Here is a 16,021-nt window from a genome sequence, read left to right on the forward strand (position 1 = left end):
ATTACATGCCAGTCAGTTGCACACAGCTAATATTTGCCAGCTATTGATCTAGCATCCATCTCTGTTACTCTTTAACTTTGGCCCAAGGTTCAACGTTCTGTCTTTTGTTTAAAAACTGATTTCATTACTAGGGCAAGTCCTCTTGCTAATCTAAAGGTGCCAGAGGGCTATGGAGAGAGAGAGAATGAGAGCTTTTACTGTAATTTAAAGGACATTTTTGAAGTTGAGTTGGGAAACTCATTTTGCCCATGTGGAAGAGTTTTTAGCACACAGCTACTTGTGTGTACACATATGCATTACAGTATGTACATTTCCGGGGCTATGAAAGATTTTAAAACATGGTTAACCCAATGAACAGAACTATTGGTTCAGAAATATACAAAGGCCTTAGCTCAGGTTTGGGCAAAATACAGCCGATAGGCCAGATCTGGCCCACCAAACCACAGGATCCAGTCCAGGGACACTGTGGGGAGCCCCAGGCAGGCTCCACGCTTGCCTTGCCCCACCCCACGCTGCTCAGAAACGTGGCTGCAGGACAGTTTTTCTTTACAAACTGTGAGTCCGGAGAGGAGAGGGGAAAGAAAGTTTTTCTTTATACTTGGAACTTTTCCTGCCCCCAGTACAATTCTATTGGCTAGTTTCTGGCCAGAAACTGGCCCATGGGAGTTACCGGTTTCAATAACAGGCACCCACAAAGCACAAGGGGCTCCAGAGCACATGACTGCAGCCTGTGTGGGGACAGGGCAGGCAACAGTGTTCCCTCTAAGGCTTAGAGTCTAAGCTGTGTGCATGGAGCTGACTGACTGGGCGGGGCTGATTAATCACTTGTGAAGCTATGTTGCCAAGCAGCTTAGAGGAAACACTGGCTGGCAGGGAGGCTGGTTCAGGAACAGGCTGCTGGCTGGTAAGTCTCATGGCCAGACCCTGCCTCTGGCACCCCAACCTCTCCCTTCCCCAACCCTTTTCCCAACCCATTCCTGATACCCAAATCCTCTGCTCCCCTCCTGTACCCATATCCCCTTTCCCAGATCACAGTCCCCTCCTGCCCTAGCTCACAATCCAAATCCCTGCAGCCCAATTCCCTGCCTTAGGTCACAATCCAACCCACTGCACCTCAGTTCAGTGACCCAGGTCACAACTGTCTCCTTCACCCAAACTCCCTCCCTTACCCCAAGCTACCTTCTGAACTCAACTTCCATCCCAGACCCCATACCTCCTCTATTAATATCATGGAAGAGTGCAGCCCTCAACCACTGTTCAAGTTTAGGAGTGCCCCCCTCTCATTAAAAAGTATTGCCCACCCCTGCTTTAGCTTCAGCTTTTATTTATCTAAACTAAGTCTGTACTCCTTGGTTCATGGCCAGAGAGCTCAGCACGTTGCCAAATTGAACCCTCTTTTTCTACCAAAAGTCAATCAGTGTTAAAAACCCATGTAATGACAAAGTTAAGGTTAAAACAACAAGGAGTTTGATGGCACCTTAAAGACTAACAATTTTATTATGGCATCTGCTTTTATGAGTTGACAGATGAATGAAAAAGAAAAAAGGTAGTAGGGATACAGAGACAGGAGTTACAGAGCTAATTCAATCAGGGTGGATGTGGATAAGGTGAGAATACCTGAAGTGGAAAATTACTTATTGTAATGAGAAAGCCATTCCCTGTCCCTATTCAGGCCCATTCTGATGGTGTCAAATTTGCATTGCAGCCTGTTTTTGCTTGAGGATGGCAACTTTCAAGTCTGTAACAGCATGCCCAAGGAGATTGAAATGTTTTCCCACTGGTTTTTGTATGTTGCCATTTTTTATGTCTGATTTGTGTACATTTATTCTGTTGCAGATGGGCATTGCTGGCACATGATGGCATATCACATTAGTAAATGTGCCAACCTGCAGATCCTTCTATTTCAGGATCTGTCACCTATGGAATAGCCAAACAAACAGTGGATTAGAAATAAAGAGGAGACAGCAGGTACAGCGCAAACAAGAGAACTGTATTAAGGGCAAAAATACAAAGTTGGGATGAAAGGGGGAAATAAACCAGCAGTGCATAGTGCCTGATTCTGAGTGTGAAGCTCAGTTCTCAACCAATAATGAAATCTTTTACTCGTTAAGCCTTTAGCAGATTCTTAATTACATAATGAACAGGTTTGAATATTTACCTCTAACATGGTTGAAAATGATGCCATATACAAAATACTAAAGTTGAAATATTCCAATCAAATTAAATGGGAAAGAGACACTAACATTTGGTATTGCAAGAGCATATTAATAAGGCTGTTATACACATATCATTACTGAACACAGTATTTTTTATTTTGCAACTAGTATATTCTGAACTTGTGCTGATGTTGTATTAGACTTTTTTTGAGATATACTATATGATCATGTACTTAAATGCATAGCTAGTATAGAGTTGAGGTTGTGCCAGGAAACTCTGGCATTTGCTGAATTTTTTGTGACATTGATGCAACTTTTATATACTACAACATAGGTTTGTGTGCAACATTTTGACTTGTGATGCCTACCTTCTACCTCTCCTTTCTTAGGAGCATAAGCTACAATGCTAATATCCCAGTTGTAAGCATCAACCAAGTTTTATTATATCTAACTAAATCTCCAGCTCTTTTAATGTTTATTCTCATACTCCTTGCAACTAATTATCAACAAGTGAGTTCCTGATTACTCCTTGTCTGGGCTTGTTAGTCCTGTTTGCTACAGTGCATGTGTCATCTCTTATTCTTCAAATTGAAAGCATTTGCTTGAGCTAATTCCTTGAGCTAATTGTAAGTATACCCTCTACCTCCTTCCTACATAGTTTAAAACTTGTATAATACATCCTGGCAATTATGAAACCTTTTCAAATAAGAGGCTATAAGACCTCTTATTAGGTGGTCTCTTAAGAGACCACCTAATTTAAACAGCCATTTCTCTTCACAGGAGGCATTTAGGTGCCTTTCAGAAGCCAGTCAGCAGTATCATTTGCCTTTTTCTTTCTTGGCTTTCGCACTTGGCACCAGGTATTTAAGTTCAGCATCTACATTAGCTCTAGGTTAAACTCACAAATGTTGCCAAACAAACATCTTCAGTGTGAAAAGGAGAGAAGTGTTTCCTATACAGGCAGTCCCCGGGTTACGTACAAGATAAGTCGAATTTGTACTTAAGTCGGAACTGGTGTCCAGATTCAGCCGCTGCTGAAACTGACCAGCGGCTGACTACAGGAAGCCCGAGACAGAGTTTCTCTGCCCCGGGCTTCCTGGAATCAGCCGCTGATCAGTTTCAACAGCAGCTGAATCTGGACGCCTGGGACAGAGCAGCTGGGGTGCTGCCGGGTAGGTCTCTGCAGCGCCGCACTTCAGCGCTGCAGGAACCAACCCGGCAGCATCCCAGGTGCTCTACCCCAGGTGTCCCCAAGTCAGCTGCTGCTGAAACTGATCAGCGGCTGATTCCAGGAAGCCCGGGGCAGAGCAACTCTGCTTCGGGCTTCCTGTAGTCAGCCGCTGGTCAGTTTCAGCAGCGGCTGACTTGGGGACGCCTGGGGCAGATCAGCTGGGGTGCTGCTGGGTTGGTCCAGTAGCACCATCTGCGGCGCTACTGGACCAACCCAGCAGCACCCCAGCTGCTCTGCCCCAGGTGTCCTGATTCAGCCGCTGCTGAAACTGACCAGCAGCGGCTGAATCAGGACTCCTGGGGCAGAGCAGCTGGGGTGCTGCTGGGTTGGTCCAGTAGTGCCGAGGAGCGGCGCTGCGGGACCAACCGGCAGCGCCCCAGCTGCTCTACCACAGGCGTCTGCGAGAAAAGCCTGGTCTGCGGGGGGGGGGGGGGGGGGGAGAGGAGGGGCGCACTATGGAACAATTAGTTCCATATATACAAGATGGGAAGCGACTGTCTAGGAAGGAGCATGGTGGAAAGGGATCTAGGGGTCATAGTGGACCACAAGTTGAATATGAGTCAATAGTTTGATGCTGTTGCAAAAAAAGCAAATATGATTCTAGGTTGTATCAACAGGTGTGTTGTAAGCAAAACTCGTGAAGTCATTCTGCCGCTCTACTCTGCACTAGTTAGGCCTCAGCTGGAGTACTGTGTCCAGTTCTGGGCGCCACATTTCAAGAAAGATGTGGAGAAATTGGAAAGGGTACAGAGAAGAGCGACAAGAATGATTAAAGGCCTAGAGAACATGACCTATGAAGCCAGGCTTCATGAACTGGGCTTGTTTAGTTTGGAAAAAAGAAGATTAAGGGGGGACATGATAGCGGTTTTCAAATATCTAAAAGGGTGTCACAAGGAGGAAGGAGAAAATTTGTTCCTCTTGGTTTCTGAGGACAGGACAAGGAGTAATGGGCTTAAAGTGCAGCAAGGGAGGTTTAGATTAGACATTAGGAAAAAGTTCCTAACTGTCAGGGTGGTCAAATATTGGAATAAATTGCCAAGGGAGGTGGTCGAATCTCCCTCTCTGGAGATATTTAAGAACAGGTTAGATAGACATCTGTCAGGGATGGTGTAGACGGAGCTTGGTCCTGCCTTGAGGGCGGTTGGGCTGGACTCGATGACCTCTCGAGGTCCCTTCCAGTCCTATGATTCTATGATTCTATGAGCTGCGCCCCCCCCCCCCCAGCAAACCATGGAGACGCAAGCGGCGGGACCGAGACGCGCCGCGGTGCCACCGCCCGCGTACTCCGTGGCTTTGCTCCGCGTCTCCCTGGTCTGCTGCGGCTCCCTCCCCAGCAGACCAGGGAGATGCGGAGCAAAGCCACGGTAGACCCGGGCGGCGGGACAGCGGCGCGTCTGGGTGGTCCTGCCACCCACGTTCTCCGGGGCGAGAAAAGCCCCGTTCATAAGTATGGGTCCAAAGTAAATCGTATCCGCGTAACTTGGGGACTGCCTGTATAGCTTAAACTTTGGGTTGGAGAGTCAGGAATTCTGCAATCTGTCTCCTGCTCTGCAACACAGACCCAAGTATTGCAAAGGCCACTTTCAATCATTTTGTAATGACCGATTAGAGGAGATTAAACAAACCCAATTTTTTCGATATAGAGAAGGCATGGGGAGGCAGGATAACAGTTTTCAGGTGTCTAAAAGGGTGTTACAGGGAGGAGGAAGAACAATTGTTTTCCTTGGCCTCTGGAAGGACAAGAAGCAACGGGCTTAAATTTCAGCTAGGGAGGTTTAGGTTGGACATTAGGAAAAACTTCCTGTCAGGGTGGTTAAACAGTGGAATAAATTGTCTGAGGGGGGTTGTGGAATCTCCATCTCCAGAGATATTTAAGAGCAGATTAGATAGACATCTATCAGGGATGATCTAGACCAGGGGTGGGCAAAAGGCCCTCCATGGGCCAGATCCGCCCTCCATGGGCCAGATCCGCCCTCCAAGCAAGTTGATCCGGCTCACGGAGGCTCTGCCGTTCCCCCCGACCTCAAGCCAATCAGGGCTTGGTGGTGGGGGGAGCGTGTGAAGTCTCCTCCCGCCCTGCAAGGGGCTCAGCACTTAAAATCAACTGCCAGCTGTTGCTTAGCTGACAGTTGACTCTAAGCACAACTCTCCCTTGCAGGGCAAGGGCAGGGAATGAGAGACTTCACATGCTTCCTCTCCCCAGGCCCTGATTGACCTGGGAGTAGCAGGGGGGAGCACACGAAGTCTCCTCCCACTCCAGGGGCATAGATACCTAGAGGGAACCACCAGCTGTTCAGAAAAGCTGGCCGTTCTCTCACAAGGAGGAGAGGAGAACAAAGACTTTTTCACACTCCCCCACCTCCAAACCAATCAGGGTTTAAGGGTGGGGAAGCATGGAAGTGTCCTGGCCCCAGCCCTCCTGGGGGGCAGCAGAGGGCCACTTCCAGAATTTCTGAAATGGCCCCCAGTCAAAAATTATTGCCCACTCCGATCTAGATGGTGCTTGGTCCTACCATGAGGGCAGGGGACAGGACTTGATGATCTCTCAAGGTCCCTTCTAGTTCTAGTGTTCCATGATTTTATGAATCCTTAGTTCTGCCTTGAGTGCAGGAGACTTGTCCCTTCTATGATTTTATGCTTTTAAGAATTAAATTAATTAATTGGTACTAGTAAAGTCACTTCTCAGCAGCATCTGAGTTGAAGTGAGCAATTAAAGTACAATATGGTGAATTGGCACATCTGAAAGGATTCTATTGTGGCACAAGAAGTTTTTCTAATATTTGATGAGAAACTATTTAAATGCTCAGCAGAGCAGCAATGGAATATGTAATTACATACATAGTTTTTTGTTTTTTTTTAAATAAGTGCTTCTCCATGGCATTGGACCAGCTTCCTCATTGCTACCCCCTGTATTTACCCAAGATACAGGTTGTCAGTGCTTCTTGAATAGGGGGCTCACTTTTTTTTTTTTTTGGCTGTGGTTTTTACGTTGGCATCTGTTGTCACATTCCCTATTTTTTGTTTATTAAGATTTCCTGGATGCTTTTCAATTTAATTAAAAACTAAATATGAAAGAGCCCAGTTCTTTATTCTGAATGATTCAATAAAGATATTTAACAAGACCATGAGAAAATAAGAGCTTTGGGGCAGACAGTTTAGTGATGCTCACCAAGAATTTTGAATGTTTGGAGCAGAAGGAATGAAATCACTCATTACATACTGAGCATTAGGACTCTGGATGCATAAGGATTCCAATTACTAGTTTGATTCAAGGCAGCACAAAAAAAATGGTATAGGATATTCAACCGTTCTCATTGCTGTTTTAACTGCTGTTAAAGGAATGAACAGCTGTCTCAAGTTCAAGAGAACTCTCATCTACCAAACCAAATGAACTGTAATGAAGTTGTGTAGGACTGATTTCAAGAGGAGAGAAGATGAGAGAATAGATACTCAACTCCAAACTCATTTAGACCAAGAAAATGGCAACTAATATTATTAGATGTGACTCTTTCTGCTGTGATGTCTTTTTGGATATAGAAAATCGTAGCAGGACATTGACAGAGAGAGCCATACTAAAACCAGTGAACTCCACAAGGGGCTGGATCCCCTACTTCTGCATCTTTATACAGACTTTGAATCCAGAGCAAGCTAGTTCAGTGTGCTATTGGTTCAGCTTGCTAACCCTCCCCCACAGTCCTTAGCTCTCTGCCCTGCATACAGTAATGTGATCCCACTGGAGTAGTTTACAGCTGGAAGTTCCAAGGGCCCATTCTAAAATACTAAGGCCTGTTCTAGTTTTAAGTGTAGCGCTTGAACCGTCTGCATATTACTGCACAAGGATGCCAAAGTGAATGGAACGTCAAGATGCAGCTAGAATTGTGTCTGCTGGCTACCTGAGAAATTCTTCTGTGATTAAAGAAGTGAGATGGTTGTTCATGAAATGCTGGGTCTGGGAGACATCATCACTGCCTTAGGCTAATAAAGACTGGAATGTATTTCCCTTGGGGGCTGGGAAGGGTCTTTTGCTGCACTAACTGGACCTGCTGTTACTGCTTTGCATTAGGAATGTAAGTGATTAATCGACTACCTGATAAGCAGATGAGTAGTGACTCAACTAGTTTCTTCCTCCCTCCCCCGCCCACTTGCTGCCTCTAGCTGAGGCTATATCTACACCACATCCAAAGAACACTTCTTTTTCTAAACAGTTTCTGAAAAAAGCAGACATGTTCTTTTAGCATTCCTGTATTCCTCATCGTATGAGGAATAAGGGATTTTCTGAAAGAGGTGGTTTTTCCAACATTTGGCCCGGTGTAGATGGGCCAAATATCGGAAAAGCCTCTTCCGACAAAAAGCGGAAAAAAATACGCAAATTGCAGTTTGCAATTTGCGCATTGTTTTGCCAAAAAATTCCTGAAGTGTAGACATAGCCAGAGAGGCGCAGCAAGGGGGCGGGGGTGGGGCGGGAAATAGGAGCTAGTGTGGGGGGAGCTGGCTTAAAAGCTCCAGGTTCCCCCCCAGTCCTGTCGTGGAGGGAGGGGAGGGAGGAGTAAGAGGCTTAGCTGGGACTGGATGTGAGCTGGGAATCAGCTGATTCCTTGCTTGCGCCTGGAACCAGACGTCGTACCTCTGCTTTTTATATGTATTAAGAGCCTTAAAAAGCAGAAGCGCAGAGGGGTCAGCGCTCAGGGCTGGGAGCTAACCCTCCTGCTGTGGCTCTGCAGTTTCCCCCCTTATCGACTAATCAAGTTGTTGATGGAAATTCCATCGACTACTCGATTAGCTGATTATACAAAGTAGGGAAGTTAAATTGCGTGTACAGACATAAGTCAGAGAAAATTACTAAAAGAGGTGAGGCTGGGCCACTATGAAATTGGACTTCCCCAGAATTTGAGGATATTTGAATCCCATGGGATCCTGGCTCAGGACAATGTAGCTCCCAACCCTCCAATACTTTGCCAAGCCTGTGTATGTAAATAGGTTTTCCAAATCTAGTGAGATTTTATAGACTCCTTACCTGCTTACACTTAGAACTCAAGGTAAATCTACACTTACAGCAGAGTGTAGAGTACAGACACTGCACACCCAGCTAGCATGGGTGTAAATAGCAGCGTAGATAGTGAGGCATGCAGAATAGTACCCTACATGCCCAACCAGAGCCTTTCATGTCTACACTGCTAATTTTAGCAGCACAGTGTCCGGCAACCTTGCTGCTGCTGAAGCTTTTCAGTGTAACACGTAGCTACACACCACAGTGACAAGCGTGGACATAGCCTACATGTCTTGTGCCTGTACTCTGTATGCTGCTCTAAGTGTAGACCATCTCAGGGAGCATGTCTACACTGGGGAGTTATTCTGATAGAAGGCGAGCGTCCACACTACCAAGCCTGTTATTTCAAAATAAAGGGCTTGTTATTTCAAAATAATGACTTCTGCTTGTGAAGAGGAATATTGCTATTTTGAAATTGTTATTTCGGGAGTTATTATTTTGAAATAACTCCGTGGTGTAGACGTGCTCAGGGTTGTCACAACATTCACTGACTTTAACGGGACCAAGATTTCACCGGAAGTGCATACTATCACTTGTGTCCGTCAGCGATGTGAGAAAGCACTCTCCTGTCCAACATAAATTACACCAGTGATAGTGCTGGTATGGAAGTGCGGTGTTGACAGGAGAGGCTCTCTGGGAGCGCTTTAATTCAACTGGGAGGAATGCAGCTACATGGGTAACTTTACACTAGCATAGCGGTTCCCCTGTAAGGTCTGTAGTGCATGCATAGCTTTAGATCCCTAAATCCACTTTAAAGCACCTGAATAAATCCCTTGGTGCTTGTCTACACTCAAAATGCTGCAGTGCTTCAATAAAAACACTATCTAAACTGATGGGAGAGATTAAATAATCCACTTCTCTGAAGTGGTAGCTAGGTTGATGCAAGAACTCTCCCATCAACCTACCACTGCCTGCACTGGGAGTTATCAGTTTAAATGCATCATTCAGACTGTGGATTTTTCATGACCCGAGCGATATTGTTATACTGACCTAATTTCCTTCTGTCAAGCTGGCCTTGATTTTCAAAACTAGTTAACAGCCAGCAGCTTCCAGTCACTCACTTCATTTAGCACTGCTGGATGTTTAGTACATTTGAAAAAAATCAGGCCACTTATTTAGGCGCCTAACTGGATTTCTAGCCATCTAACTTTAGGCAAACAGGTTGGAAAGTCTTTGACTCATTTCACTCCTTGTTTTTAGTTCTGTATTCAGAGAATGGAGATGAAAGAGACAAAGGTGTAGTCTACTTTATTCCCTACCAATTGCCACATACAGAAAATGGTGACACCACATAATTCAAATAACAGCCTAAGAAAAAGCTCCTGACGCGCACAGTTCTAATTGCCAAGTCCTTAAGGCAAAATACTGTCTGACAATCCAAATAAGCCTATAGTGCTGACTGCAGACCTGTCTCGACTATCTAAAAGATATTACCTCACCAACCTTGTCTCATTTTGAACACTGCACAGTATAAAACCTATTTCATTTTCACCCTGGGAGGAGGAACAGTAGGTTGGGAGTTTGTCTGAAGCAGCACAGAAACAAATTGGATTTCTGTGCTGTGAAACCAATTGTGTCAAATAAGTTATGACCCTCTGAAATGTTTTAATGAGCTATTAAATCACACAGTAGGCATAGACTGTATCATAGTTCACTGTTTAAATTTAAGGCCATTTCAGAGTTTCAGTCCAAAATTCCTAATGGTGTATTGAAATTTTGTTTGCTGGGGAATCTTTGCCGCACTTATCGAGTTAACACATCTTTTGGTTTGCACTAAAACAACATTGAGCAGATGATTCAAACCCAGTCCAGAAACTCAGGCTAGTGAGACTCTTCTGGCAACCTGAAGAATTGGATAATAAAAGCAGAGGCATCAGAGAATAAATTGTGTGAGAACAAGGCTGCTGCCAACCAAGGTTTGGGATACTAATCAGTGACTAATCAAAGGGTTGTTTCTCTCCATTTGAGCTCCGTGTGCAGCCTAGGAACCAGTGGGAGCAGTAGCTCAACCTGTCAAGTTTCCATAGCATAGCCGGAGGTACCTCTTTCATGGCTGCAGTGCTCAAGAATGTGAATGGTACTGCAGCTTTACTCTTGGACTAATGCAGAGTATGAAGGTCAGAAAGCTGTGTCAATAGAATTAACTAACTCAGAATAGGAGGGATTGCTGAGGTAATAGGGGCTCAGCCTTTGAGAGAATAGGAATCAGATTTTAAGTGCCTAAATATGCACATAGGTGCCTAGTGGGATCTTCAAACACAACTAAATGCTTAACTGCCGTGACTTCATGGAATACAGGCGATTAAATACCTTTACAAATGGAGCCTTAACTGGAAAGTCCTCAACATCCTTCCTCTGGGTGTTATGACCCACGGCTGTCAAACCTGGCTCTAAAGGATTTTTAGGATGAGCCACATACCAACCCTCCATCAGCAGACTGCCGATCATTGCTTACCTGAGACTTATGAAATCCAGCCCCAGTTTGAGGCTCTGCCCAAGAGGTCTTATTGGCAGAGTACCAGAGCAGCTCACTGGCCTACTACCCCTTCTTAAAAGCCAGATGGCGGAACAGGAAGCTGTCTGAACAATGGGGCTTCATCCTGCTCTGGACTGTGTGCCTTGTGCTTCCTGTGCACCCTGGCTTGACTTCCTGGCCTCCTGACTTGGCATGACTCCTGGCATCTCACCCAAGGGCCTGACCCCCAGTTTGCCTCCAGCTTCTGACTTCCCTGTATTCCAGGGATGGGCAATAATTTTTGACAGGGGGCTACTCCAACGTTTTGGAAAGTGGTAGAGGGCCGCACCCTTCTATGATATTAATGGAGGAGATGGAGGGTCTGGGATGGAGGTTGAATGCAGAAGGGAGCTGGAGGTAAAGGTTTGGGGTGCAGAAGGGAGACTGAAGTCTGAGAGGGAGTTTGGGTGAAGGAAGCAGTTGTGACCTAGGGCAAGGGACTGGAGTGCAGGGGTTTAGGATGTGATCTAGGGTAGGTGGGGATTGTGATCTGGGGCAGGAGATTGGGGTGCCAGAACTGGGAGGGGGTATGGGTGCAAGAGGGAAATAGAGGGCTTGGGTATGTTGAATTGGGGGGCAGAGGATTGGGGCAGGGAACGGCTGGGATGCGAGAAGTAGGCTATGGCCAGGAATCTTACCAGCCAGCAGCCAAACCAGTCTGCTTTCCTACAGAGCTTAAAAAGTTTCCCAGCCAGCCTGCCTGGCCATGTGCTTCAGTGAATAACTAAGCCAAGGAGAGGGGGCATGGTTCTTATTGGATGCCTGTTATTCTAACAAGCAGCTCTCATTGGCTGGTTGCTGGCCAGAAACCGGCCAATGGGATTGTGCTGAGGGAGGGGGCAGCTCCCAAAGCTTCCTTCGCTCCCTCCAGTTTTGAAACAGAAAGGGAGCCCAGCAGCCAGCTCCGCAGGCCAGATCCGGTGGCGTGGTGGGCTGTATTTTGTCCAGGCCTGCTGTCTCCTGACCTACCCAACACTCAATTCCTATCTCACGAATTTGGACTTTGACTCCTAGGTCTGACCATCCAGGACCCAGCTGTGACACTAGGGAGACCCAATTAAGATGATGTGTTAGAGATACAGATGTCCTTTCACCAGTATCCAGCTCTTGGAAAGTCAACATTGGCACCTGAAGAACTTGTTCATCCTAGGCTACATTTTTTACAAATAGTTCCTTCCAGCGAAGGAGCTTAAAGTGCAATACAACCATTGCTGAACTGGTCCTTAATAATCAAAGTCAGCAAGGGATTCTTACCTCCAATTTACAAGTGAAGATGATGAGGTTGACAGGTTAAATGACTTGCCAAAGTTATTTAGTAAACCTTTGGCAGAGCCAGGAATCCAACCCAGCCCTCTTGACTCCCAGTTCTGCACTTGATTCACAAGGGTATCTGATATGTGTATATCTTTGCTTCTTTCACTATTAGCTTTACATTTTTTTAAAGTAACTATAGAGGGAATGCAGTACAATTTAAGGATGGTTAGTTTTTATTGGATGTTAAGTGTCTAGATCCACAAAGGGACTTGGATGTTGTAGCACTCAGCATTGCAACACCTAATTTTTAGCTCTCTATAATAAACTACAGACAAGTGCTTCTCTCCACAATGCTGGAGCTAGGGCTGAATGGGGAAAAATAGGCACCTAAAAATATGATCCCACAAAAATCAGCATGCTGCGGGGAGCCACCTAAGCTAGCCAATGGCACATGCAAACTAGTGGCGGTGTGGCCCAAGCCCCTCCCTTTCCATGGAGATGGGTACCTCTTTCTGTTGTGAGCCACAGCCAAGAGCCCTTTGGGAGTCATGTGGCATAGGTGCTTTAATAGTGTGAGAATGAGTAAAGTGGAAGGTGGCAAGAGATTGAGGCTGTGCTTGTCTGGTTTTAGCCAAGTGGTTAGAGCACTCATCTTGGACATGGGAAACCCAGATCCAATTCCCACTTTTGAGTCGAGAGAAATTGTGAGTAGGTGGACTCATAGCTCTCCGAACTGTGCTCTAACCCCTGAGCAATGGGATATATGGGGCTCTCTGTCCTGTTGATGCTGGGCCACTGGGAATAAAATCACTGGAGCAGGAGGACCAGCTGGGTGCCATAAGTACCAGGTTACAGTCTTTCACTCTGGCCCAGTGACTGCTTTGTGTGGGTGCCTCCTTCAGCCAGATTTTGAATGGGACCAGATCTGGGCAATGGTCTTGGAGCATGCCTATGGGATTGGGCCCCCGAGGTGAAATAGGCATTTCACTGATAGTGTATTTCACTTAATTTTTAGGTGGGAAATACGCCTCTGGGCACAAAGAGCGAGGCAGCAGTATGCATACCCAGAGGCAGACCTAGGTGCAAAAGGAACTCTTACTTCAAAAATAAGTTTAGATGCCAACAAGGTAGGAAAATTGCTGACTCAGTTTCGTCAATGGCATTCATGCCAAAAATTGGAACTTAGGTGCCTAAGTCTAGAGTTTAACCTACTTTAATGGACCTGGGCCTCAGTGCTAACAACTGAAACTGGCAAGGTCTGTAGAGAGATCTACACAGTACAGTCCCTAGAATGATCTCCATTCTGAACATCAGATTCCCAGTAAAGGCTGCCCCCTTGTCCTTTTGTTGGTCAATAAAATAAAGACAGGATGGCAGGTTTACCACTGGTCACATTTAACATTCTACTACAGGGACATCAGCTCTAAACAGATGCTTCTTTCAAAAATAGTGCACATTTCTGACCATTTGCAATTTGTTCAGCATTTTATGCTTGATGACAGAACTTCATGCAAACCCTTCTGTTCCCCACATGCCTAGGAAGTGAATGGTTTTTCCATATTAAGATATCATAGAACACTAGAACAGGAAGGGACCTCAAGAAGTCATCAAGTCCAGTCCCCTGCCCTCATGGCAGGACCAAACACCATCTTTCAGGGGTGGACAATTTTTTTTAAGGGGCCTCTTCAGGAATTTCTAAAGTGGTTACAGGACATGCTGGAAGTGGTGGGGCCTCAGGCAGAAGAGCTGAGCCAGGAGACTTCACTGCCCACCAACCCTGATTTGCCTGGGGGTAGGGGAGCACGTTAAATCTTAGCTCCTTCCCCTTTCTCCCCCTCCTCACCCCACCAGGGGTTGCAGCACCTAGAGAGAACCACCAGCTGTTTTGAACAACCAGCAGTTCCCTCTGGGGCTCTGAAAGCCTGGTGGGCGAGGAGACTTCGCACGCACCTGTCCCCAGGTCTTGATTGGCTGGGGGAGGGGAGGGAAGGGGGATTTGCAGGGCAGCTATGGGCCAGCAGCTCTTTTAATTGCTGCTACTGACTCTACTTGCGCCTGTTGGGTGACTGCTACCACGTGACCAGGCAGCCACCCAGCAAGCATAAGTGTAACCGTCACCAGGTGATTTGAACCTGGGACCTCTGGAGCTTAGTATAGGAGCCTCTACCCTTTGAACTAAAAACCAACTAGCTCTCAGCCCATGCTGTAGAGATATCTAGTTCTTATCTGTTGCTGTGGTCTAAATGCCACTGCATGGGACAATGAACACACTAGGTGTGGGTTACACAAGCCCTTTTCATTGTTACTATTTAAAGGGCTTGTGCCAGCTGTGTGGCTGCCAGGCAATGTGGTAGCAGCCACCTAGAAAGCAGAAGCCCTTTAAATAGCAGCACTTGAAAGGGCTTGCACCTCCCCAGCAGCTCACAGGCAATGCATTAGAGGTAGAGTCATGAGCTGCTGTGAGCCAGATCCGGCCTGATGACAGCCTTTTGCCCAGCTCTGGTCTAGATCATACCTGATAGATGTCTGTCCAACCTGCTCTTAAATATCTCCAGTATTGGAGACTCCACAGCCACCCTAAGCAATTTATTCCAGTGTTTAATCACCCTCACAGGAAGTTTTTCCTAATTTCCAGCCTAAACCTCCCTTGTTGCAATTTAAGCCCATTGCTTCTTGCCCTATCATCAGAAGCCAAGGAGAACAATTTTTCTCCCTCCTCCTTATAACATCCTTTTCTTTACTTGAAAAGTACTATCATATCCCTTCTCAGTCTTTTTCTTTCCAAACTAAACAAACCACATTTTTTTCCAGTCTTTCCTCATAGGTCATGTTTTCTAGACCTTTAATCATTTTTGTTGCTCTTTTCTGGACAGTCTCAAATTTTTCCACATCTTTCTTGAAACGTGGTGCCCAGAACTGGACACAATACTCCAGCTGAGGCCTAATCAGCACAGAGTAAAGTGGAAGAATTACTTCTTGTGTCTTGCTCACAACACTCTTGTTAATGCATCCCAGAATCATGTTTGCTTTTTTTGCAACAGTCACACTGTTGACTCATTTAGGGTTGCCAGGTGTCCGGTTTTGAACTGGACAGTCCAGTATTTGAGCTTTCTGTTCAGGAAACAAATTGAGAAAATATAAATGTCCGGTATTTTCTAAATAAGATGCAATGTAGATTGTGATGTAATGGAAAGTGTGTCCGGTATTTTTGTTGAAGCCATCTGGCAACCCTACTCATATTTAGCTTTTGTCCTACTCTTGACCCCTACATCCCTTTCTGCAGTACTCCTTCTTAGACAGTCGCTTCCCATTCTGTATGTGAGACACTGATTGTTTCTTCCTAAGTGGAGTACTTTGCATTTGTCCTTATTAAACTTCATCCTGTTTACCTCAAACCATTGCTCCAGTTTGTCCAGATCATTTTGAATCTTTGAATTTTAACCCTATCATCCAACAGGAGAAGGTAACAGAAGGAGAAGTTAAAGATGGGGGGAAAGGAGGAAAGAGCTTGCAGACCATTTCAGAGGATAGAATTCCATTCCCAGCAGTTACAAAACTGTTGCCTCAATTCAGCCCTCTCTCACCTTCCCAAGGCGACAGTAGATGAGAACTTGCAAATGGAGGCACTCATCTGATCGGTTGCAGGAATGCAGGTCAATGGTTCTCAAACTTTTTGGCCCATCTACCACTTGGCTCAATGTAAATCTTTCTGCAGATCACCAGTTGCTAATGGAAACTCAGTTAATGATATAATTAAGCCTACACCATTTTGTTAGTGTAGCAGCTAGGGAGAATGGTTTTATTGAAATTATTAAACA

General features: G+C 45.7%; 1 long non-coding RNA gene across 5 annotated transcripts in view; it reads left to right on the forward strand.

The window, feature by feature from the left end:
* Positions 1-590: 590 nt before the first annotated feature.
* The window catches only part of LOC149524204 (uncharacterized), a 60,155-nt gene continuing 44,724 nt past the window's right edge, over positions 591-16,021 (forward strand). For all 5 annotated transcript variants that reach the window (XR_016349953.1, XR_016349950.1, XR_016349952.1 and 2 more), the window contains exon 1: positions 591-904. This is a non-coding gene — a long non-coding RNA (uncharacterized LOC149524204). The remainder of the gene's footprint in view (positions 905-16,021) is intronic.

This window comes from Pelodiscus sinensis, chromosome 6 (genome assembly GCF_052426305.1).
Source record: "Pelodiscus sinensis isolate ZL-2025 chromosome 6, ASM5242630v1, whole genome shotgun sequence".
NCBI classification, from domain to species: Eukaryota; Metazoa; Chordata; order Testudines; family Trionychidae; genus Pelodiscus; species Pelodiscus sinensis.